Source organism: Meriones unguiculatus, chromosome 5 (assembly GCF_030254825.1).
Source record: "Meriones unguiculatus strain TT.TT164.6M chromosome 5, Bangor_MerUng_6.1, whole genome shotgun sequence".
NCBI lineage: Eukaryota > Metazoa > Chordata > Mammalia > Rodentia > Muridae > Meriones > Meriones unguiculatus.
The window spans coordinates 129,951,489-129,977,578 of NC_083353.1; the positions used below are offsets into that span (position 1 = coordinate 129,951,489).

The window sequence follows — 26,090 nt, forward strand, 5'->3', positions numbered from 1 at the left end:
CCTGGGGTCATACAAGGAGCCATTGGGAAAGAAGAACTCATGCTTTTACTCACAGAAAACTCCGTTCTTGCACAATCAGGAAAGATGCTGGATATTTTGTGTGGCTATTAGGGTTAACCATCCACTTGACACATTCTAGAGTAATCTGAGAAGAGAGTATCAATGAAGGTTTTTCTAGATGAGTTTGCCCTGTGGTGGGCAAGTCTGGAGGCCAGGTGGACAGCCTTGATTGTGCTAATTGATACGGAAGATCAGAATATCTGTTTGGGGTAGATGGCACCCTTCTCTAGGCTTGGGTCCCCTACTGTACCAAAGTAGAGAAGGTGGACTGAGCGGTGACATGTATGAATTCATTTTCCCCACTCTGCCGTGGATGCAGTCAGCTGCTCCGGGTGCTTGCCCCCTTGGCCCCCTTGCAGTCCTGGACTATAACCTAGAACTGTGGGCTAGAATAAAGCCTTTCTCCCTTACATTGCTTTTGTCAGGATATTTTACTACAGCAACAGAAAGGAAGCTAGGAGATTTTAGGAACATTTGATTGAGGATGAAGGAAGCTGCACAGAAAGAAGAGACCTTACAGGTGATACGAGGACCTCCTCATCCTCACTCCTGCTTAGCTGAGGGGTGTTAGGGGGGTAGGAAATAACAGAGCCCCTTGTTGCGTGGACTTCCCCTATAGAGAGACTTCTGTCCAGCTTCCTTACTGTGTGTATTGAGACAGCAGTGCTGCAGGCCACCCCAGACAAGCCTGACTCGGGAAAAAGGCCCTAGGGACAGACACATGGGGGTCAGACCTAGAAAGGAGCTGCTGCCTCCTCTTCCCCTGTGTACAGTTCAGGGGGGTGACCCTTGAGGGCCGATGTTTGGACAGCCAATTGCCAGCCACAACACATTCACTGTGACTGTGCCGGCAGGACGGATGCTCTGACTGGAGACCCTGCCAGGGCCTTGTTACAGAGCAGTCCAGAACAAAGTCAGTAAGGGCTGGAGGCGGGCAGCACAGTTCACTTTCCCTTCCATCCTTGACAGTTAAACGTATCAATATCAATGTCCCAGCACCAAAATGTCGGAGTAATTACTTCCTGACCTACAATTAAAGCATGCCACAATTTTCAGTCATAGCAGCCGGTTCTGTCTGAGTCATACATTGAACCAATTAAACTCAGAATCGCAGTGTCTGAACGGGTGACTTCTAATGGAAAGGGCAAAAGCTCGCGCCCTCCACATCCAATCGCATCTCTGTTTGGTAAAATCAGGGGGAGTTCAGCTGAACGGCTTGGAAGCCGGCCCACCCCGGCAGATTGCGCGGGGTAGAGCTAACGCTAGCCTGTCTAGGTACGATCGGTGCCAATGACTCCGACTAAAATTAGAAGAAAGGAGACAGCACCTTGGCTCAGGCTCCTGTTGGAGACAAGACTCTATCTCCCGTTAAAGCCAAATGATGGCAATTCAATCCCTGCCTGCCAGTGCCACCGCCGCCACCGCCTTGCCATCAGAAAACGTTCAGCCTCCAGCACACCTAACAAGAGAGGCCATTTCTTAGATTAGTCACTTAGCAGAGTGGCTCTCAAGCGCCAGGAACTCAGAGCATCCGTGCATGCGTCCTCAAAGAAGCAGGTGACTGACTTCCCAGCTGCAGGCACACTGAGGCAGGCACAGACGCAGCAGAGTCCAGCACAGCACTGATGTGTGGCAGGTGTGGGACTCCAGGCCTTTCTTCCTGTGAGTCTGCCAAACAAAAACCACAACGGCAAAACACACTGACAGACTGACCTCATTCCTTACCCCCAAACACCATCCAAGGACCAACAACACCTCTCTCGCATTTCAACAAATACAATTTTGCTCTAGTCTCATATGTGTCATGAGGCGCCGTGCCATTGTGGAATGAAAACTGGGCCAGGAATCAGGAAATCTGGGCACATTTTTTTTTTTTTTTGGTCTGGCTCTGTCATGTTTTAACTCTGTAAAATGTACAAAACCTAACCTTCTTGCACTTTGGTTCCCTGTCCATAAGACCCGTGATGTAGGCTTGAAAGATCTACAATTTTCTGTTGCTTTCTCAACCATGAGTGGTTAAAGTAACTCAAATTTTGCATCTTTGTGCATGTTAATGGTAAACTATTTGTCAGCTCTGGGTCTGTGGGCACATTGGTTTTCTCCAGCACCTCAGCAATGCCCCTGGGTACTTCAGGAATTTAGACCCTGGGGGCTGGCCCTGTTACTTGGTAAATAGCACCATCAATGCTCACCTCAGAGATCTTCTGTTTTAAAAAGTCATTTTGGGGTGCAGGGAGATGGCTCAGTGGCTGCTGTGGAAGCCTGAGAATCTGAGTTCATATCCTCCAACATCCACGTGAAAGTTGGGTGTGATGCTGTGTACCTGCAGCCTCAGTGATGGGGGCAGACAGGAGGATCCCTGGCACTCACTGGCTGGAGCAGCGAGCTCCAGCTTTCAGTCCCAGTAAGGAAGGGAGCGACACAGGGTGATCCCCAAAGTCAGCCACTGGCGTTCACATGCACACAGAAAGGCGTGCGCACATGCACACATGTGCATTTACCCAACCACACACACCCAACAGTTCTTTTCATTTAACGGAGGTTAGACAATTCTGCTATCATCCCTAATTGTATATCCCATGATTCTCTACTTAGGTCATCCTGTTCAGAATGCTAATCCATGCCTCAGCAGAGGACCAGAACCCAGCTACTTGTTCAAGGTTTTAGGGATGGGCTCCTCCTTTGGTGCTGACTTGGCAAACTGACTTCCCATCTCTCCCAGTACTGGACTATCCTAGAACTATATTCAAGAAAGTCAACTCCAGGATGCTCTGTGAAATGACCCCTTCCCCGGCTGCCTGGCTGGAGCTCCAGTCTTTCTCTCCTGTTAACTCGGAGCTTCTGTGCAAAGCCTACAACGTTTCTTTTAAATGCCATCATCGACCCTGAACTTTTTGAGGACCTGACTTGTGAAAGTTATAGACTCTCAAATCTGGTGAAAATATTTTCACTCCACCCTGTACATTAGGGTAGAAAGAGAATCAGTAATTTATCTGGTTTATAGTTACAGATGCCCTCAAAATTTTAATAGAATTAGTTATCACTTTTCTTCTGGTTAAAAGAATATGCAAATTATTTTGACAGGCTTTACGTCATGGTGGGAGTCCCCTGTTGCAGAAAGAAGGCTCATGAGTGAGGTGGTCTCTCTGTATTCTAGGCCACAAGGACATGAAGTCTAGAACAACTTTATTCAGTATAATTTCCTGGCTGTGTGGCTTGGAATCATAGAGGCCAATGCTGGATTATTTAAATGCCCTGAGGAATAACAGCGTCAGTCTTTCCACATGAATCCGCACACATGTAGATGTCTCCAAAAGTGAAACATTTGACCCTTAATGTGCGGAGAACAAGCTGGTCCGCAGTCTCCAGGCAACTCAGTATTGCTGTTAATCCATCGTGGTCCTTCAGGGTCATCGTGAGGTTTGAAAGAAGGTTGTCCCCACCTCACTGGCACCCTTGTTCTTCTGCGCGGCTCCTGTGCGCGCCGAGCACCTAATTTCCTAGGCAGCTTTAGCTAGCATACAGTCTTCTCGCATGTGCATGGGGGCTAACACATTCTCATGCCTGCTTTGTCTCCGCCGAACAGTTTTTAATCACGGAGTTTAATATCTTCAATATTGGCCCTTCATTGCCATTAAATCACGATCTCCCCTCGAAGCCTTCTGAAAATTATTGTTTGGGGTTCCACAGCCAACACTGGGGCTGTCCTCCAGTGGTGTGAACAGACTGATGCTGTCATGACTCCTCATCTGCCGGCCAACAGACCAGCCGCATGTGAAAGCACGGAAGATACTCTCGAAGTGGGCGGGTTTCGAGGGAGAGCCGCTTAGCGGGATGAACAGCAGTGGGAATGGCCGCTCCACTGTTTGGCTCTTCCAAACGATAACAATGGATGAAGGAGGCATTCATGTGTCTTATTTGAGGCATACACGTGCTTTTCAACTTCATTCCGTTTTTAAGTAATTTCTAACTTAAGCAAATACTGCAAAAGCAGCATTCATGGTTTCCGGGTGCTGTGACCCAGCTTCCCCACATCACAGACCCCTGATACAGAACAGAACAGTAAGTCTGCATGACCATCAGCTGAGCTACAGGCTTTTGAATTTCAACAGCTGTCCACTGGCCCTCTTAGACCTGCTGGTTTCCTTCCACGTGGGGCATCCCCTGTCTCAGGCTGTCAGGAGCATTATTAAGACAATGCCTGGCGGCTTGAAACATTTCACTCAATTCTGACTGTATCGTATCTCTTCATGGAGAAAATATACATGAGAGAGAATGGAGAGAGGAAGGGGTGGGGAAGAGGAGGGAGGGGGGAGGGAGGGAGAATCCACAGACACACGTGTGTTCATGTGTGTTGATGCTTGTGATTAACCAATCCATGCACCTTGCACCTTGGCCGCTTGAGACAGGGTCAGGGTCTCTCAGTGCCCTAAAACCTACCAGGTAGGCCAGGCTGGCACACCAGTGAGCCCCAGAGACCTGCCTGCTTCTGCCTCCCCTGCGAGTTTCACAAGCACACGCCCCACACCTGGTTTTCTTGGTGGTTTGGGGGATGGCTAAGGCAAGGCCTGTGCTTGCACAATAGGTACCTGCCTGCCTGTGACAGGGCCCCAGCCTCTTGTTACACACTACCGAACAGCATGCAGCCAGGCTTCATTGCTCCCGAGGACCACTGCAGGAGGTGATGACACTGCGGTACCCTGACCCTGATGCTACTCTGGCGGTCTCTTGGGTGCTGTCTGCCCCGCTCCCCACTATAAAAGCACCGCCTTCTCCTCACTAATAGACAGTTTTGAGAGAATTTTGTCACCATGTGAATGTAACACTGCTCATTTTTTCCACCTATAGTTTTATACCTGCTTGATGACCCAACCTGAAACAATTATTACTGCAACATTTACCAAATATTTACTTTCTACCTCCATCGTTTCTGCTATTTAATTTAAAAATGTGTATGTATGTGTGTGAGAGAGAGAGAGAGAGAGTGTGTGTGTGTGTGTGTGTTTCTGCATGTCTTGATGTACTGTGCCACAGACTTGCAGCACCCATAGAGTCCAGGAGGGAGTGATGACTCCCCTGGAATTGGAATTGCAGACAGTGGTGAGCGGCCCAGTGTGGGTGAGAGGAATCGAGCCCAGGTCACCTGTAAAAGCGGCTCGTGCTCTTAACCGCTGCCCCAGCTCCTCAATTCCATGTCTTCCTTTTGCTGGTTAACATTCTCCTGCTTTCAAGGATTTTCTTTTCTCCCTCATTTCTTCACTCAGTAACTGTATGGAAAATTGAGTCTGACCTATGGCTGTCACCATTTTCTTGCTCACAGGCCACAAGGTATGCAGTCAGAAGCCATTTCTCGTTGCCTGGTTTCTTTCCGGTGCCCTAAGCTTCTGGTAGCCCAATACTGCAAAGACTCAGTGCGCATCCCTCCGCTCCAGCCCTCGGGCCATCTGGGTCTGCAAGGCTCCTCGGTTTCTCTTATTGAGAAGAGTGCTTGGTGTGACAGTCTAGACACAAGCTAAGCTCAGCACTGTTAGGCCAACCGCTTCCAGGCCCTCGTGGTCAGACGGCTAAGACTGTACTGATAGACACACGGGCCCCTGTTTCTCTGTTGATACTTATTCTTTACCAACCCCTTGGGATAAAACCCAACTCAACAGGTTCTTCCGAGACTTCTCCCTTCCTTTCACAGTGAGAAAAGACAACTCCGATTCCTATTTCTATGGTGTATCTGAGTCACTTCCTGGAGCCCCAGATTTCACTATGGTGAAGGGTGGAACTGCTGACCAGTATTTTGTGCAACACAAACATATGAGTCCGAGTGTATTGTTTAAGCAGTTGTTTGATTCGCAGTGCTATGGGCTGGGACTAGGGCTTCTGTGCTAAACAGACACAAAAGTCCTAGCCATATTTCACCCTATTTGTTTCACTTTTAACTTTAGATTCAAATGTTCCTTCTCTTCTGCCTCCTTCCCCCCATAATTCCTGTGAATATGGTGTTCTTTGCTTGTTATATTCTGTGTTTCCTGCGGCTTTTCGTAAACTCTCCGGTTCATTTTAGATTTTATTTTAATTCTATGAAATACTAGCATTGTTCTAAGAAGCAGAACAATGAAAAACATTGAAGTACATTCAAATAAACGCCCTCCTCCCCCCTCCTGCCTCAGTGGTCTCATTCTCTGAACAGCAGGTCTGAGGGTGTGGTCTGTGCAAGCAATCGGTTTGTAAGCTCCTTCTTTGTCTTTCTCAATTTTGCTTCAGTTAGCACATGTGTGTACTGACCTGCTTTTGTGTCCCTTCTACATGATTTCCTCTCCATTGCTGCTGCCCGCCATCCTGTCTGTTTTCCTGAAACCATGGGACTCCACCACGTGAAGATTCTGTAGAGTCTGGGTCCTTGTTGCACACAGCAGCACTGAGGCCATTTTAGATACCTGTCACAATAAGTAACCTGAGACACACCCATTTTCACATTCCCTTGGGTGTGCCACTGGAGAAAGTCCCAGTAGAGAGGGGCAATAGGTCGGAAGGCTGAACCCAACCACATTTGTTAGTGAGCAATCGCTCTTCCACCCAGGGTGTGTTCTACTGCCTTGAGCGAAGGGTGAGGACCTGTGCATGACTTGAGCTCTCCCGTAAATCATTCCAGCACAAGCACCAGAGAGCATCCTATGGGTATTTAACTAACATGCACCTTCTCTGGCTGCCCATTGGGATCGGTGAAGCATGATGATAACGTGTAAGAAAAGAACTAAATACAATGTGCACGGGAAAATCGCTCTTAGAATAAGCAATAGTGGCCCTGGTACACCACCAGTATAGGAGCCGAGCGGGGTCTTTTCTTCAGAACCACAGGCGAGACTTCTCACTCGTTTCCCCCCTACGGACAAGATTAAATTGCACCTCATTTATATCTCTAAGATCTTTCCCCATAAAACAAGAAGTGGCAAGCGGGGATGAGTTATTTGCTTAAATGTCTGTCTTGTATTAGCCTTTTTCACTCTGAAGTGGAGCTTATCCATTAATCGAGGTGTTTATCCCGACTGCCAGCACTGAACTCAGCACATCAATTCTCTGATAAGATTTTGCTAATAGCTTATTAAAATAAGAACCCCATTTCCAGAGCACATTCTTGCCAGATACCACCCCCAAAGCGTTCCGACACCAGCTCATTTCTTCCTCTTAACTACTGGACAGACCACGATGAAAGGAGTGAGGGTCTCAGTCAGGTTGGAACTGAGGGGTGTGACAATCCGACCAGCACATACTTCCATCCTCCTGGGCAGCGGTGCAGAGTCAGCCTCCCTGACACCTACGGGGCCTACCAGACAGGAGGCCCTCACAGCACCTGCACAAAACCGATCATGTACTCTGGCAAGAGGCTAAGCTCACCAGTGTGCCTTGCAAGAAGCCAAGGAAACGACTTTGAGTAATCTTGAAAAGGTTTACTGAGGGTTTTACCACTGCAGCTAGCAACACTCTGGCTCACTGACACACATGCACCTTTAGAAAACCCTTGTGGTTTACACACAAACATCCTAGTAACATTTTGGTTGAATGTCTGAAGTGTGAAATTCTCCTGCCAGTGAAGGGGAAATAAAAGGGTGTTCTTCACCCTCCGGTTCTAACCTGGGGATGGGCTCCAGTCTACACATCCAGAGCTCTAAAGCCAGTGTGTTCCATTTCCGTAACTCTGCGTGAGAGCACCACACTGCTCATCCCAAAGCTTAGCATCAGCTGGCAGACACATGCGTGTGACACCTGGGTCTGTTCGCTGTCTGTGCTTAAGGGGAATCAAACTCTGCTTCACCTCGTAAAGACGACAGTGTCGCCCCATTGCTACTGCAGCTCTGGTAGCGTTTGCTTCCCCAGCAAAAGAGAATCACCTGTACTGGGTGGTTTAAACAATTACTTTAAAACAAAAGCTTCTTTTCTGCCTTCCTTATTTATCCGTGGAGTGCAACTCGGCAGGGCTGTGTATTCTAATAGAATTGCCTCCCGACTGCTAATGGCAGGGCGTCTGTTAGCCTGGGAAGAAGCATGGCAGCCCAACTCCTGGTCCTAATATCGGGAGTTAGTCCAGACACCGAAGAGCCAGGACTCTGCTGTTCATTTGACTATGTTATCAACAGTTTGCTTGCTAATGATGCCAGTGACAACATTTCGGTACGATGGGTCAGGTGCAAACAGGGAAGCTCAGGACTGTGCTCACAGAACCAGAGAACCTCCTCCCTGTCCCCACCCCACCCCCAAATCCTTTTATCAAAGTGTCCATCGGTGTCCGGTTTCACCAGTAGGAAGGAGCCCTGTGTCTCTCCTGGGCACTCCACTGGCACCCTAAATGGAAAGCATCCAGGAGCACCCAGCATGCTCCCTTCACCAAGCGGCGACAGAGGGGTATCCTGGGGCACGCCTGGTGCCAGCTACCCGGCAGAAGCCCACCTCCTCCTGCAGCATTAACCTGGCTACACTCAGGAAGAGGTCGCCTCTTCTGAGATGGATGGGTGGATTGATTCCTTAACGTGGAGCAGGATCTGCGGCACCTGATCTTGAACCGGTGAGAATTATATGCCCAACTGAAGCAATACAATTTGTGGTCAGGCAGTATGACTAAGAAACCATCAGCACCTCTGGTAGAGTGCTTCCCAGTGACATTGATTGCATAGGAATGGATGAATGAATGGGTGAGCAAAAGAATGAGTACATGAATAAGAGAATGAGCAAACAAATGAATTGATGAGCAGATGAATGGATGGATAAGTGTATGAATGGATAAATGAGCAAATGAGTCTCAGTACTTCCAAAAACTTTGAATAATCTGGAAATGATTAAATTCCAGTGAGTCGATAAATCTGGCTTTGACTACTTCCTTACTCATGTACATGTCTCTGGCAGGCACTGTGTAAAATTTTAAGATAAATAAACGAATAAGAAAACCCAGAGCATGCTATGGGACCACAGTTTGTACAACACAACTCTGGCTGAAGCTTGGCAGTCTCTCCTCCCGTTCCCCACCTCCTGGGAGCATCCACACGGAGATCAGAACTCTGCTCTTCCAGGGGACCCCCACACCCGCATTGCCCTCCCACCACTGTGGAGGTAACTATCACCATGAATTTCAAATCCTCTCAGCTTCATAGTCTATCTCCATGCTGGCTTCCAGAATCTTTGGGAAGAGGTATTTCCTTAGTATGTTCACAATGGTACTTCACACAAAAAGCCTCTAGAACAATTCATTTCCCCTCCTCCAAAAATAAATTAGCTTTGAAAAACAACTCTTTCCTGATTTCCTTATCTGTGAGTTTTGTGGTTTCATTTCAATTACCCAGGGGTGAAAATCGCCCTTCATTACTCCTGAATGCCATTCAGCCCTACTGACTGAGCCTGTTTCCAGTTGTATGCTGCTACCTTCACCCTGGCTTTTTTTTTTTTTTCCTCCTTATGATGGCATCAGTCTCCCATAGTCCCTCCTATGTCAGGCAACCTCATATCAGCATTGTGTTAATGAATTAATCTAATGTATAGCCCAACTCTACCACACGCTCTATCAGTGGGACCCCAAGTCTGACAGCCAACAAGAAGCATAAAGATTCAAAGTTCTCCAAGATCTGCATGCAACTCACCTTTCCATTTATGATGCAAACTACATCTGCAATGACTCAGACCTACAGCAGGACACCAGGACATTAAACACAGACTCAGCAACCCATACAGTGTCTAACACCTACACGGAACAAACTTCCTGCGTCATTCTGCTCACATGCTACTTTATGGAACCTTCTCTCTGTTCTCTGAAGAGTTGAAGAATACGTCTCTGACTTATGACTTGTGAGGCATCTCACGTGAGGATGGTTTGTGATAGCTCTCCAAGACAAACCCGTTCAGCACACCCTACAGACAAAGGCTCTTGGAGAATCGCTCATTTTCAGCGAAAAGTGAAAGAGCAAGTCTTTGGGCAAAGTGGGGTCCTACGATTGACTCATGGTAAGGGCCGAATATAAATAAAACAGTGACTAAAGCGGACCTTTTAGAAGGAGCATGTTGCTGGGGAGGTGGAGGTGACCTTAGCCCTACTGAGAGCTGAATCTGAGGAGAAAACAGTGAGGGTGAGTTAAGACTTCAGAGATGGTCTGCGGACACGGCTCAGCAGTTTCTTGGCTGCTCTTGGAGAGGACCCAGGCTCTGTCCCAGCACCATGACAGCTCACCACCGTCTCTAGCTCCAGCGCTGGGGATCCAACGCCCTCTTCCAGACCCCACAGGCACTGTAGGCACACGGTACCCAGACTATAGGCAGGCAAAGCACCCAAGCTCTGAAAATAAAAATAAGTAAATCTTCAAAGAAAACCTTCAGAGAGGCTTTGTATGAAGGAAGGACTAAAAGTAAAAAGAAAGTTGTTTGAGACGATGAAGGTAAATTTTATTCAAATGAGAGAAAGTGAACAAATCGCCAGGGCAGGATCTAACAGCCAGAGGATGCAGGACTCATGTACTGATGTTCAAAAGGGACGGGAAACTTTTCAACATCTGTGGCAAGACAGGGTCAAATTTCTCCAGACCAACCACAGCTGAGAAACTGTGTTCAGCAGGAACTATCCAAAAAGTAATGCTGCATTCCTTACCTTAATCTCTATTTAATCCTACTAAAACATAAAGAATTTAGAGGAGCTAAGAATTTTGAGGAAAAATGACACTAAATGGTCATATTTACGTGCATATATTTCGCTGTGTGAGGAAAAAATATATTTATACCTGTGTCTATGTAATAGAAATCTAGGACTTATATAATTTATTTATAATCTGTAATCATTTCTTAAGTATTTTTCAGTATGTGAGGAAAATTATATTTATAACTCTCTATATATAATAGAAATCTAGGACTTGCATAATTATAATTTCTAATCGTTTCTTAATATACCGACTTTGACTTTTTGGAAAATCCCTGACAGAGTTATGTGATGGCTGAAAACTGATTGCGAGAAGGCTTACCCATCTCCCTATCACCTTTCCCTCGTCACTGTGATTCATGAGAGGAGAGATAATGGTAGGAATTATTCTGCTTTCTATGTCTCAACAACATTTTCTCTAACCTAACAATTTTTCCGAAAACATGCGTGGATATTTTCCTCTGTTATTTATCTGAAATAATAGCCTTTGTTGCTCATTTTCAATATAAGCAGCTGTGACTAAGAAAAGCAACGGCTTATTCAAGCAATGTTCATTTCTCACCTATGGACATAATAGCTTAACAAACGTGAAAGAAAATATAGAGATAAAAACGACCCTGCATGTTTGGTGTATTTCATCATTTGGTGGTAAATACAGATTAAGGACCTCTACTCTGCCAGCTAGTAAACCTCTGCGTAATTTCTATGATCCATGCTCTCTAATTCCTGCTAAATCATTTGCTTATTTAAAAAAATAACCTGCCCCATTTTTCCTTTTCATAAGCAGTCTTATGGATCAGGTGGCAGTTATAATGACACCATAATGTTAATTTTCAAGCAATCCCCCCTCTGTAAATAAAATATGAAATGCAAAATGTTTTTGTGGATTTCCACAAAGCTATACAGTTTTAGTCAAGAGTATAAGTGGTAAATAAATGCAAATTTCAGATGTACAAAGCAATTAATCAGATGCTCATAGTTTTGAATATTATTTATCATAGTTAAAGTCTCTTTTATAAAACAAGTTGTAGTACGGAGCCAAATGGTGTGGCTCAAATTCTAAAGAACTCTACATGTCAAAGACACGGAAACGACCACCAGACTCAGGGTTCTGACAACACAATGCTACCTTCATCGGCCTGAGTCCAGCTCTGTGTTATCCACTGGTTATAAGGACATTTTAAAGTGACATGCACCACCCGTTGGTCATGTATGCACAGTGTCCGATGCCTCCTGCCCACCAAAAGCTCTTTAATTCTAAGCGAGCGTCCCGACTCGGTGACGGTCACAGCCATGGCGTCCCCCCCGCTGCACAAGGACACATCGCTGTCCCCAGTCACTCTGTACTTCTCCATCCCTCCCTCGACTCTTGCCCTCTCACCAGATCCGCTCTTCCAAGGCTTCTTCTCGCTCCACCATGTCACTGGACCCATTTTTTTAAATCACTCTAGGCAGTGTAGGATCCCTTCATCATTTTTCCTGTCTTATTTTCCTACTTAGTACTTACCCCGTACATATACACACATGTTATACATAAATATACTATATATATATATATACACTAAATTTTTACTTGCATGTTTATAAAATAAGCTTTTCCACACAATGAATTGATAGTCATCTCTTTATCTAAAATGTCTCTACAGAAACATTTGATAAAAATATGATGTCCCAAAACAAAAGCTCCTGACTTCTTCAGACATCAGTACAATCCGAGATGAAATATCTCAGTTAAACTTTTAATAAAATTATGAGCTGGTGAAGGCGCCAGATGTGGTCAGGATGAACCCTGGTGCACAGAAAGCTCTGTGAGCTGGAGTAGGGCGGCACCACTGTCCTTCACCAAGTTAGCCCACAGTCACGTGGCCCTGTCAATCTGATGGCGGTGAGGACTGTAGAGCAAGTAGCTAGCTTGAGGCTCTCTCTGTCCTTAAGAGGACACGATTCCTTCCCCCATCTTGATTTTGCTTCAAACAAGAAAAATATCGAACAACGGCACAAGGTCTCCATTTCTATGTCAGCTTCTCCTGGGAGGGGAGAAATTTGGTTGCAGTGGAGGGTTTCAGAGAGGACCAAGCATCGGGCACAAGGAAAGCACAGAATGTCGCCAAGGTGTCTCCGGCCATGCTGCCCTGGGTTACTTCAGTGCAGCCTCAGCTCTGACACACAACATGCCCCCAGCACTGTGTGTGCCCTCACACCACACAGCGGCCAACTCTACCCACAAGCACCTCTGCATACACTCGAGACCACGAGATGCTACGGACTGCAGTGCTTTTGCTGTATATGCCAATTTTCTGCTCTTACATACACAAAGTTTTGATTGGGAAAAAAAAAATCTGGATTTTCCAACCATTATGATAAGCAAGAATCAAATGGGTGTATATTCTGGAATATCCCTAAGTAGACTTTGTTAATACATATTTATAGAAAGTGGCATTTTCAGAACGGTCCATTATAAAACAGAACTATTGATCAACACTGAAAAGCACTGAAGATGTCCTTTAGTGTCAAGTGTTCTGCCAGGGTTTAATTCTTCATGTAAAAAATAAGTAAGGATGCCCTTCCCCTAATGTGCAGTTTTGCTTTTAGCTGTAATGAATGGCTAAATTGTAAGTATACTAAAGAGATGACCTAAAATAAATTTCATTATGATTTATTATCAGTAGATGTTTGATTTATGCACCTATTTTATATACCTATGTACCTGGATTTGAATAAAAATTTCTCAGAAGGAAAAGAGTTATGGGTGGAAAATTCTAGAAGCTTTGATTTATATAGTATCTGAGTACCAAGACTATTTGCTATTTTTAGCTTATATTTGGTTGTTAGTGGTGTTTTTCAGTGGTATTTGTAAGCTGAAAATGGGGAGACATTTATCATTAGAGCATTCTTTATGAAAGTGTCACGCAAATGTGGTTCTCAACTCTGCAAGACCAGGTCACATCCATGTATAAATCCAATGGAGATATCATCTTAAACACAGAACTTTGTAGAACTCACATTTAATCTAGGCCAGAACATTATGTAGCATATGAACAACATCAAGATATTCCTCCAATTTGTTTTAACTAAAAGGTGATATTCTTTCAAGTCACAGGCCAATAAAAAAAAGTGTCTAATCTTTACAGCTGACACTCGAAACAACAAAATCCATGAAGTATCCACACAGAACCAAAAGCTTAATTCATATGCAAGTAATTTTCTCTGAGAGGTAGCTAGACAGAGGACAAAGGCATCCCTCTCACTGAGTGCTGAATCCTAGAAAAGCCTCTGGTAGGGCACTGTGAAAGAGACAGGCAGGTGGGTGGCTTGCTGAGACTCTCCTGAGGGGGAATCAGAACACAAGCAGACAGAGACAGGGCATCGTCTGTGAGTCACTAAGGGACAGCATCCAGGGCTGAAATTGCCCTTTAAGACAAGGGAGAGAACCAGAAGATGAACACCAGGTGATCAGCCGGCCTCTCATCAAGCCTCAGGGCACATGCCAGCCATCTTGCCTTCTGCAAGTACACTGACCAACTGCCAAATGCCCACAGTGGCTTGGTTCTAGCAGACTATGACTCCCCAGATCTTTCTATTTTTGAAAGTCTTTAATTAAGCTTCATTTTAGGCATGCTAGTTAAAAATCACTGCTAGCAAAGGGTTAACTCTGAAGCCCAGCCAAAGCCTTCTGGTAGACTTGAAGGCAGAGCACACAGCTGAGGAGACAAGGCTGAGGCCTCTAACACAGGATTTTGACACTACAATTACATAATTTCACATCCCGTGTCTTTTAAGGGTTGGATTCTGGGAAATTCAACAAAGAGTCTTAGTTTTCAGATTCGGTAATAAAAAGAACGAGTGTAATCAGACTACCTGGGCATCTTAGCCGGCTTCCAAATTCCTTCTACTCATGAAAGTTTCTTTAAATTATTTTCCATATTCAAATCCTACAAATCAGTTAGCCAAACACTGGGCTTCACACACGTGAGCACTGGCTGTGCTCAGAAAGTCTGAAAGAACACAGGCTCAGCACTCATAAGAAGCAAGCCTCGGGAGATTTGAGAGCCGGACAACCGACAGAAAATAATGATCAACAATGGCAGCGCCAGGCCTGACCTGCTGAGCCTTCCCGGTCAACCTCCTTCCCGTCCGGGGGTCCTCCACACTCTCTGCTTCTTGTAACACTGAAAAATAAAAAAGAAACAGCGACTGTTTGTTAAAGAACCACAGTGTAGTTTCAAATACCCAGGTCTAAAATGTCCAACACCGCCAAGTCAGAGTGCATTTCTGCCACAGAGTTTCAGAGTCAATCTTCAGAAATTTTACTTTTATACTCTTTTTTTTTTTTCTAGAACTGATTCATAGCCAATGGTGGGATCTTTGAGCTGTGCCACTTGGGAACTGGTAAATGGATAAACCATGAGAAATAAGCAATGAACCCTTTGTGAATGACATTTCAAAAGGCAGAGAAACTTGAAGTGTGAGATGGGAATTAGCTACTTTAGAAGTGTGGCATGTAAGTACGTTATTAATTGAGCCACATGTACATGTGTGTTTACACACGTACATGAGGCATATCTGTTTGTGGCTCTTCTTTCTGTGTCCCAGACTTGGTTTTCTTGGGATGGATAATTAGGATCATTTTATAAGCTATCATAGTTAACTTAAAATATGCTTGAAGCATTATCATCGCAGCAGAGCTCCCGGGAAATCAGCCTACCAGGCACTCACAGTTATTAACTATGCGTTTACTAGCACCCACCACAGCTAGTGACCTAGCTCTGGTCACGCTGGGACACAAAGTATAAGAAAGAATTTCCAGGCTAAAAATAATAAAGAGTGTAACAGAGGCAGAAACACCCAATTCATATTCAGTTACATTACCCAAATCTGCAAATCTTCTAAACCTATCATGAAGCTGAAAGTTCAAAATACGTTTGGGTGAAAATATTACCATGGTGTCATTATTATTATGAAAAATAATTGCCATGGTGTCTCATTACAGCAAAAATTTTATCAGTTTCTGTATGTGCTTTAAGCTTCTCCCCCATGACCAGATTCTGTTATTTCAATGTGCCCAACCATTTATTGATGGTATTTGAGATCATGTAACAGACTTATTAGAATAAGTGAAAATTGTATACAGTTTTTCCCTAGAAGGATTCCATCTTACCAAGAAGATTACATGTTGAGAAATTTTAAAGAATATTTTTTTCTTTTTGCTTTTTACTTTTCGTTCTTGGAAACAGTGTTTCTCTGTGTAGCCCTGGCTATCCTGGAGCTCGCTCTGTAGACCAGAGGTGAGGGCCACGTCCTGGCCATTGCAATGTGTTCCCTGTGCAGACTGCTGTTGGCAGCACCCTTCTCTGATTGCCGTGGTTCGCTGTAAATTTAGAAACTGGAGCCGTTGTACCCCAGCAGTTTTTCTTTCCCTTTAGGTCCTTTTTAGCTGTGCTGGGATCATTTTGTCAACTTGTGTGAAAAAATTTGAGGTTGTGATACAGTTTTGTATTGAATCTACAGATAAATTGGCAGAGGTTTTTATTTTAAGAATATTGTTTTCTCATCCATGAATATGGGATGTCTTTCCATCCTCTTTGTTTTTTTCAATATGGTTTTTTGGTTTGTAACATACAAATCTTGCTTAAGTGAACAGATTTCAGAATGATTATCCTACATTATGTCTAATAGCCACTTATAAGTGAGTATATACCATGTATGTCTCTCTGCTTCTGGGATATCTCACTCAGGATGATCTTTTCTAGTTCTATCCATTTGCCTGCAAATTTCATGATTTCTTTGTTTTTAATTGCTGAATAGTATTCCATTGTGCAGATGTACCACAATTTCTGCATCCATTCTTCAGTTGAGGGGCATCTGGGTTGTTTCCAGCTTCGGGCTATTACAAATAAAGCTGCTACAAACATGATTGAGCTAATGTCCTTGTTGTATACTTGAGCATATTTTGGATATATGCCTAGGAGTGGTATAGCTGGATCTTGAGGTAACACTATTCCTAATTGTCTGAGAAAGCACCAGATCGATTTCCAAAGTGGTTGTACAAGTTTACTTTCCCACCAGCAATGGAGTAGGGTTCCTCTTTCTCCACATCCTCTTCAGCATATGTTGTCACTTGAGTTTTTGATCCTAGCCATTTTGATGGGTGTAAGGTGGAATCTCAGGGTCGTTTTGATTTGCATTTCCCTGATGAATAAGGATGTTGAGCATTTGTTTGTTTCTCTGGCATTCGATGTTCCTCTATTGAGAATTTTCTGTTTAGCTCTGTACCCCATTTTTTAATTGGGTACTTGATTTGTTGCTGTTTAACTTGTTAAGTTCTTTATATATTTTAGATATTAGCCCTCTGTCAGATACAGGGTTGGTAAACATCCTTTCCCAATCTGTAGGCAATAATTTTGTTCTGATGACTGTGCCCTTTGCTTTACAGAAGCTTTTCCGTTTCATGAAGTCCCATTTATTAATTGTTGATTGTTGTTTTTTAAGGAGTTAGGATACGTGCTTTCTGAAAAAGGACTAGTGAAGAATGATGAGAAAGAAATAAAAAATATTCTCACTGTACTGTGGCAACAGGCACTGTTATTTGCTGTGATTTAGATTTTCTAATCTTGCTGTTAAGCACATTTCGATGGTAAACGAACGGTGACAGGTGTGCACTTGCTAGCGGCCTTCCTGAAGTCCCGAGGCCCAAGCAAGGATGGCTTCTTCTCCTTCACCTCCGTCTCTATGTAGCTACTGAGGCAGGAATGCCATCACAACGGCTCCCTGCCCCCCTTTCCCTTTGTGCTTCACTCTCTGGCCCAGGCTGAACCCATGGAAATCCTCCTGCTTCAGAACTGTGCGTGCTGAGATCATAGGCACCAGTGGACCATGAACCTCTTGACTAATTACAGAATCTGTCCTCCTGCCCCAGTAGCTCACGTCCTGCCTCATGCTCTCTGCTTTGTTCGCCAGTTCCATGACTGTAGCAGCCCATGCACACTGCGCTGCTCTCCGGTATTTTCTGTGCTCCCCCCCGCCTGCTCCTCCCTAGGTGCTCCCTCAGCCATGCCACCTTCTCAGAGCAGCCTCAGCTTTCTCTCCAAGTGAATTTATTGTATGTGCTTGCATTTCCCAGGACCAGCAGGAATAGGCTACCAAACAGACAGAAGTGCTCCATTACAGACTGAGTCAAACCCAAATGGGTTTTGATTGAAATTTCACAAGCCGGAAGTCGGTGATAAGATGGTTGATGGAAGTTAGAAATGTGTTTAAGAAAAAGGAGCCTCCTGGTCATGCATGGTGATGCTCTCACAGACACTCACATATAATCTCACTTGAGATAACTATGCGGGACACAACTACTTCAAAGTTATTGGTGATATGAAGAGGGGGATGATTCCAAATAGCTGACAATGTGTCTGTGTCTTAGAGAGAGAGAGAGAGAGAGATTATTTGTCCAAGAAAAAATGACAGCACTTTGCAAGACACCATCTTCAAGTACACAGTCACATGACTCGGGGCCCCTAAAGCTTCCTAACAGTCATTTTATTACAAAACATGAATGTTCTAAAAACATCTGTGTTGGCCACCAGGCAGAAGCCCTGCCTGTCACTGTGTCTCTGGCACAATGAAACCACATGCATGCCTGTATGTGCAACGTAGAAAGGAGTCAAAGGATGAATGACAAAGTGTACAATATTAACTCTAGAGTTTCCTTCAGCTAATCTACACTTCTTCAACACTCATGTCGCTTTCCTAACAGTAAAAGTCTATTCAGTAAGGCGACAGAACTTTTATCTAGATCACATACTACGTAAAAACACCATAGTTTTGAAAATATCCTGCCTGAAATCTAAATGCTCTGTTATAACCCATTCTTCTAGCATGTCAGCACACCTGTGCCAGGCCACCCCGTTCACACCCGTGCCAGCACGCCCCTTTCACACCTGTAGCAGCCCAGCCCACCCCATACACAGCTGTAGCAGTCCAGCCCATACAGTCATGCCCACTCATAGAGAGTGGTCAAGAGCATTACAGAACTCCAGTGACACCTTTTGACATTGGACAATTTCCCAGCAGTGAGTTTTGCTTGTCAAAAGCTCCCCATGAGGCAGACATCGCAGATGACACTTAGCAGACAGGGACACTGGGCTGACCTCATTGTCCTTGGTTGGTGGTCACAGGGGCAGAGCTCTCAATGAAGCTGGCTCAAGGGGGTCCGGCCTAAGGTTTCTAATGTGAAGGCAGATGTGGAGAACATATGTGAGCAGGAACTGAGTCTGTACACATTAGCAAGTATCACGGAAAGGCAGATAGACTGCATCTCATTCAAGAATCTTGTGCCACAGAGCAATGGTTTTGTATTCCACATAGAAAATTTGGACAGGGGAACAGTGCCAACGGAATCAGACAGCAGAGAGAGGGAGCTCATGGATGGATGGATAGCTGGGTACTGATGGCTAATTGCAAGCAGCTTGTCTACTCATTAGAGTATGTTGAGAAAGATGGACTTCTTTCCATACAACCCAAAGGGACAGATCTGGAATTTCAGAGAACAAACGGTGTGTGAGGAAGCAGAGCTTTTAACGCTGTGGAAACCACACCACGGCCCACCCGCTTGGAGCAGGCATCCCACCGTGAGCTGAGACTCGGGCTTAGGGACGGTGGACGCCACTGCAGTCCTGGACCTCACTCCAGGAAGCAGCACGGCCCTCAGCCTGAGTCTGCCAGTCAGCACTCGACCTCTCTAGCCCTGGGGGTGAGCTTCACATGTGGAGGAAAAGCCGTGGCACAGAATGAGCCTGACACCCCTTCCTGGGCAGAGCTGAGCCGCCTTCCCTACACAGAGAAAGGACCTGAGGCAGCACGACAAGCCCATGCAAAGAAGCAAATCAGATCTGCCAAGAGGACGTCCAGCCACTTAGCTGCTGGGAGTGTGGAGTCCTGCTGCTCAGCCTGCCTGACCCCGTGAGAGGAAAGGGTCGGCCAGAGAGGAAGTTCATCTGCCGCCCGGCACTCCCAGCCCGGTGTTGAACAGGCAGACTCGGAGCAAGAAGCCATCTTTACCACTGGCCTCGGGTTCAGTATGTAAACATTCTGTCTGAATATTTCTGTGAGTATTCTCCCAGGAGCTGATATGAAATAAGAATGTCTCCCCCGAAGAAACCATAGTGTATGCATGCATAATCATGTACGCTAAACACATACACACACTCACACATACATCTAGACACACATGTGCATATACACATCCACATGTACATACATGCACGCTGACACATTCACAGAAGCACACATCCACTCCCACTTGCATATATGCACACATACCTACACATACACACAAACACACACATATATACACATACATTCACAGTATAAAACATAGGTTTGAATTCACATATGCACCTGTCCACACACATTTGCATGCACACACACATGCACACATACACATGCATAAATATACATACATTCAAACATGCACACATACATATACACACATGCACATGTGCACACACATTTGCTTACACATATACATATATACGCATAAGTTTACACACACAGTCATATACATGTACATACTCACATAAGCACAAATATGAAAACATACAGAGGCACATACACACTCACATACCTATGTGTGCATTTTCACTCACACACACACACACACACACACAAGGACACTGTACTTCCCTTAGGAAGTACCATGGTTTTCCGCAGTCTCAGTCTATTTTCCTGGAACCTTTTCAGAGCATGAGTGGAGGGCCTGGCTGCAAATGCCCTGCACAATCTTGTCTCCACTTAGCCAAAGGGTGCAGGTTTATACAAAGGTGTTTGCTCGAACCTTTGCATAAACAGCCCACCTAAGGCAGGAAGGGAGGATGAGAGTCTGAGAGTCAAGAGTGAGAAGGGGAGACAGATGTCACACGGCTCCCCATTGTTGCTGTGCTGGAAAGAAGGAGCGTGTCATAATGAATTACCATTAATCTGAGCCAGCGGTACTGCTAGGTTGAGCCTGGCAGCCCAGGATGGCAAGCCGAGCCGGCAGGATCACCTAATGAGGGGACAGGGCTGCTTCGGCCCTGCCTTCACTCAATTAGCAGGCAGGCTTTTAATGCCGCTCCGAACAAGCAAAGCAATTTTGATTACTTAGAGCGAAGTCTCCATTTGGAATGTTTCAGAGCCCCTCCCCCATTTTTAAATATAATTTATCCACAGAGTATTCAAATGGTAGTAACATATTTTAAAGCCATTCACATCATTACTCATCTTTGCTTAAGTAATATTGAAATATATTTTTTTAGAAGTTCAAATGATGGGAATTGACTCTAGGAGCTGAAATGTAAATAAAATAGCAGGCGAGGAAGATTCTTTTGGGGAGGGGTCTCTCTGTGCCTGCACCCACAAGTCTATGCAGGTGTAACACGCCTGTCTGTGCCAGAATCCCAGCTGGTGGAATCCATCCCATCAGCCAGCATTATCAGGAGACTGGCGTGTAGAGTCTACAGACCCCATTTTAAAAGATTGTAGACCTGGCCCACTCTGAACAGGAGCACTTATAGTTCATAGCTTTTGGTACAAGAAACTGGTGTTTCTGCTTTGTTCTTGGTATCTTCCCTCGGCTGGGGTTGGAGGACAAGTGTTCAACATTTAGCTTTAATGCCGAGACCACTGGCCTGTATAAAGCCTTACCCACACAGAGGCTCTTCCTGCCTCGATAACTCTTTTCACGCCCATCTGAAATGCGCAGGGCATCTGCTCTCTTCTGCTTTCTCCTGTGTAGTCATCGCCTGGCCTCCTGTCTATTCACCTAAGTCTCGCGCGGCTTGCCCTGCCCACAATGGATTGAAATGTCGCCTACTGAATGAGAGGATCCTTGGACAAAATAAGCAGCCACATTTTAGACACACAGCAGGTTCCTGGTTTTGGTGAGATAGAGCACACGTTCTCTTAGACAAGGAGTGCCAGCCTCATGCCTATTTCTTCTCTCCTCCAGGCAGAACTTGAAGGAGTGACTCTAGGTTTATGCATTAGTCATCACCAAACCAGCTTGCCTGCATGCGGCATTTTCTGATGTCCATTGCAGAAGGAGGCTGCAGTGCTGCCTAACGCTTAAGTAGCAGACACCATGACATCCTCGTTTTATACACACAGTATAGGAACTGGCCCAGCAGCCATCCAGGGAAGCTGAGAAAGCTTTGAGATTCTTTAATAACTCTGGGCCACTGGAAGACTCCCTGATAAATCATTAAATCAACAAATTTGTTTTGTTTTTCCTTTTTATGGCATTATTTCATTAATAAAATAATCTTAGTAACTATTACTGTTTTTGTTTTTTGTTTTGTTTTTTTTTTTTTTTTTTTTTTTTTGCTTTTAAGGTGTTAAATACTAAAGCTGATTTCTCTCCCACAGAGCTGGGGTGTATGGAAACAGAAGGAAGGATATTGACATTTTTTGTTTAGTGAATAAAAATTAGAGGAACTGAACAACATGAAAGCAAGTAACATAGCCTATAATGTGTTGTGTTAATGATTATGCTTCAGACACAGGCAATCTGAACAGACACTGCGTTCTTCTCAGCAGACTAAGGAATCACATGGTTGACTCATTTCTGAGGCCCTGAGTAGGGAAAGAGTCACGGCTCTGTGCAGCCTCTTTTCTTTTCAAACGAGGGGAGAAGGAAGTACCCAGCATTCTGGAATGAAGGCAAGTGTGATTTAAGGACTAAGATGGGCCATCAGCAAGAGCACAAGCAGTCCTTCGTCATTTCTTGCCTGCTTGCTCTCTCCCTCCGCTTCAGTGTTTGGTAGAGTCATGGTCCAAAGCTTCAACCACAAAGATTGTCATGTGTCTATCCAGCCATTTTACAGTCTAGCCAATGCTGTCTCATGTCTGTTGATTAAATTTGACTTTTCAAATACATAAAATGCATACAAGTTTCAGAAATTAAAACTGCAAGTAAAGGCAGCACTATGTGCTTACATTCAATCTCGTTTTCTCCATCTACACACTAGACACATTAATTTCCCTAGTTAGCACAAGCCTATCTTTCCTGTTCTTAAGCTTTTAAATTATCAGTTATATGTAATTATTATGTTTGTCTTTGTTATGGAAACAATAACATTCTGTATTCTCTCTGAAGACATATTTTTTTAATCCCTACCTATCCGTGGGTCTTGGAAACATCTACAAACTATACATAGAGAATGACCTCACTAGTTACGTCACAAGGCATTTTACTACATGCATATACTTTAATTTACCCAACAAGTGTTTTATATCTAGGACTTAGGTAATTTCCAATATTTTGCAATTGCAGCTAATGCTATATTTAATAACTACATATGTTTTATGATTATCTACATTTCAAGGCTGCTGAGAACCAAACCAAGGGTCTCATCCGTACAAAGCTACTTAACCACTGAATGACAACCCCAACCTTCTAAAGCTCACCCCACAATTTTCAGAAAACTATTGGTGCAAGAGAGGTAGCCAAGGTCTGTCTGAGCTACTGTGTGTTGTCTCAGCGTCGCTGCTGAAAGGGCAGAGCAGGACTGGGAGTCTGGATGGCTGAGTTCCCTTGTGTTCTGACTTTTGAACTTGGCCCACATGTACAGAGCAGTTATCAGGAACTGTGTTTCAAGACTCTTCAATTTTACTTCATTTCATAAGATGCTTCTGAAACCCTAAATTAACTAAAATCTACTGGCACTTCTAAAAACCTGAGAATCAGAAAATATCCCGTATAGAAATACCTTTGTAGCAAGGAAATGTCATTCAACTTTCTTCAAATGTAGAGCTCATATGATGGCAGGGATGTATGTGTGTATGCATGTATGTAATGATATATGAATAGATGAATGGATGGATGGATCAATGAGTGAATAGAGGGATAGATAAATCTACTGGAAAAGCCAACAAAAATCTGACGTGCTAGCCTGATGAGCAGTCCAGCACACATAAACTCAGTGTGAATTCTGAAAGCAAGGAGGTATGTTTAATAATGATAATGACGGTAATGATGATTAATGCTTTCTGCTGAAAATGAGCAACCTGTATGTAAATCCAAGGCCATCTTATCTACAATTTTTACCTAATGGACGCACCTTAGAAACACCCAATTTGTACCCTGAGGCTACTGTATGTCCTTCTACATCCTTCTAACCTGTGTGAATCAGCTTTCCATTGCTAAAAGAGATGCCTGAGATAACCAGTGTATAAAGAAGAAAGGTTTTTGCAGGTTTCAGCCATTACTGACTTGTCCATTGCTCCAGGACCTGTGATGTGAAAAAAGAATGTGGCAAAAGTGTATATTTTGTGCCCACAGGTGATGGAAAGGGAATCTGAGATCAGGGTTCCTGAGACCTTTTGAGGACAAACCCTCATTGATCTTAAGGGTCACCAGCAGCCTCGCCTCTCAGAGTTTCTTGCATCTTCTATTAACACCACCTTGGGGGTGAGTCTTTGATATATGGGTCACTGGGGGACACTCCAGAGCCAAACCACAGCGTCCCGTTTACAGGGATGATGGTAAATTCCTTTGAGACCAAAGCATTAGACACCAGCAAATCCTTCATGCCACCAGAACCAAGGGGCCAAATTTAACAAATTCAACAAAGCAGGCTCCTCCAGATGGAGACTGCTCAGGGAAGGGGTCATGGGTTCCCTAGAGGAAGAGGAGGAAGATGATGATGGGTCATATAACTCCTGCCAACATGCAATATTGAGGCATCTTTGAACGCCCTGCCAGGAGTTACACTTCACCTTCAACAAGACAGTCACGTATTTTCCACTCACCCTTGGATTCATCTGAACTAAACCCAGTTCTCCCAGCAAGGCTTGGAGACTCCAGCAGAGAATACGAAGTGACCTAGATCTTGAACCCAGATCTGACTGACTCGTTGTTGCTGTGCATCCTTTGGGGTATTTGTCTACTCATGACGGTCTCACATAGCCCAGGCTGTCTGGGAAGTCACAGAGGACAACCTTTGAGCTGCTGATTTTCCGGCCCATGTCTCCCAGTTTCTAGGATTACAGGATGCCACATCACACCAGATTTGGGGTTTTAATGCTAAGTGATATTAATTTGTATTATTAATATAATAATAATAACATTGATATAATTTAAACAAATTAAATAGTAAGTATCACTATTAAGTTATATAATTCACAATACAAATACCTGATTCCCCAATGTTTTGTTTGCTGGGGATGCTTGGGGTGTTCCTGGCTTCCTTGGCAACAATACCTTCTTCACACGCGCGTATGTGTGTGTGCGCGCGCACACACACACACACACACACACACACACACACACACACACGCATACTTTGGGACTGAGAAGGTACCAGCTAATGCGGGGAGTGACCTTTGCTAAGGAAGAACAATGTTAGGCAGATCTTCCAATCATCAGCGAGATGCTGTAAAAGCAACAAAAGCACAGAGACTGGGGAGGTGGCCCTGCGGGAAAGGCTGGAAGCACAAGCCTGGGACATGAGCTTGGCTCCTCCTGCCAGCACTGGGAAGCCACACATAGCGGCATGCACCTGTAACCTCCTGTCTGTGGGGATGAGATTCCCAGGGCTGGCTGGTTAGCAGCCTAGCTGGGATGGGAAGATCCAGGTGTCTGAGAGACACTCAAAATAAGTTTGAGAATAAAAGAGGAAGACATCAGCCTTGACCCCTGGCCTCTATACATGTATGCGCATAAAAATAAGCACCCACACACATATGCACACACACCTGCACAAAAGTACGTACATCACAACTGATATGTGAAATGCAAATGTATGAATATACATTAGATTTGTTTATTAATAAACTACATGGTCCATTACCAAAGGTTCGTGTAGTTTCAGTCCATTTCCTCCCTGAACTGTCCTGTCAAATAATAATATATACACATATATGCATTATATAACCATATATACATGTGTATGTATATACTTATATGTGCGAAATGCACCCCTTGTTGCAAAGGCACCCCAGGGAGACGAGATGTGCACGGTGTGAGGGGTGGGTGTGGGGAGCGGAGCGGCTCCAGCTGCCTGCACTGACAAAAAGCAAGGCATATGGCTTCCTTCCTCCCTGGTGTGCCTGGGTCTCGGAGAGAGAGCTTGGATTCCCTGTGACGAGCTTCTACTTGCGTGCTCCACCGGGAAGATATTTTGTATGCCACAGAAAACTAAGATGTTTGCATTCCCACCAGTCCCGGGATAAGGCATTTTTCTTCATGCAGACACAAAACATACAGTATATGAATGTTTAATGGAGGCTAAAACTGGGAGAGGAACAGAAAACAAGAACAGAGCAGGTTAAAAAAATATCTGGTTTCTCTCTATCAAAATACTAATTAAAATTCATGTTCATGGGATGGTTATACATATGT

The 26,090-nt window shown here is 44.6% G+C and overlaps 1 protein-coding gene across 4 annotated transcripts in view; it reads right to left on the reverse strand.

Annotated features, from left to right (window-relative positions):
• Sox5 (SRY-box transcription factor 5) overlaps positions 1 to 26,090 on the reverse strand; it is a 915,630-nt gene that overhangs the window by 576,379 nt on the left and 313,161 nt on the right. For all 4 annotated transcript variants that reach the window (XM_060384462.1, XM_060384461.1, XM_060384460.1 and 1 more), the window contains exon 4: positions 14,822 to 14,889. The gene's annotated coding sequence lies outside the window, so the exon portion shown is untranslated. The remainder of the gene's footprint in view (positions 1 to 14,821; positions 14,890 to 26,090) is intronic.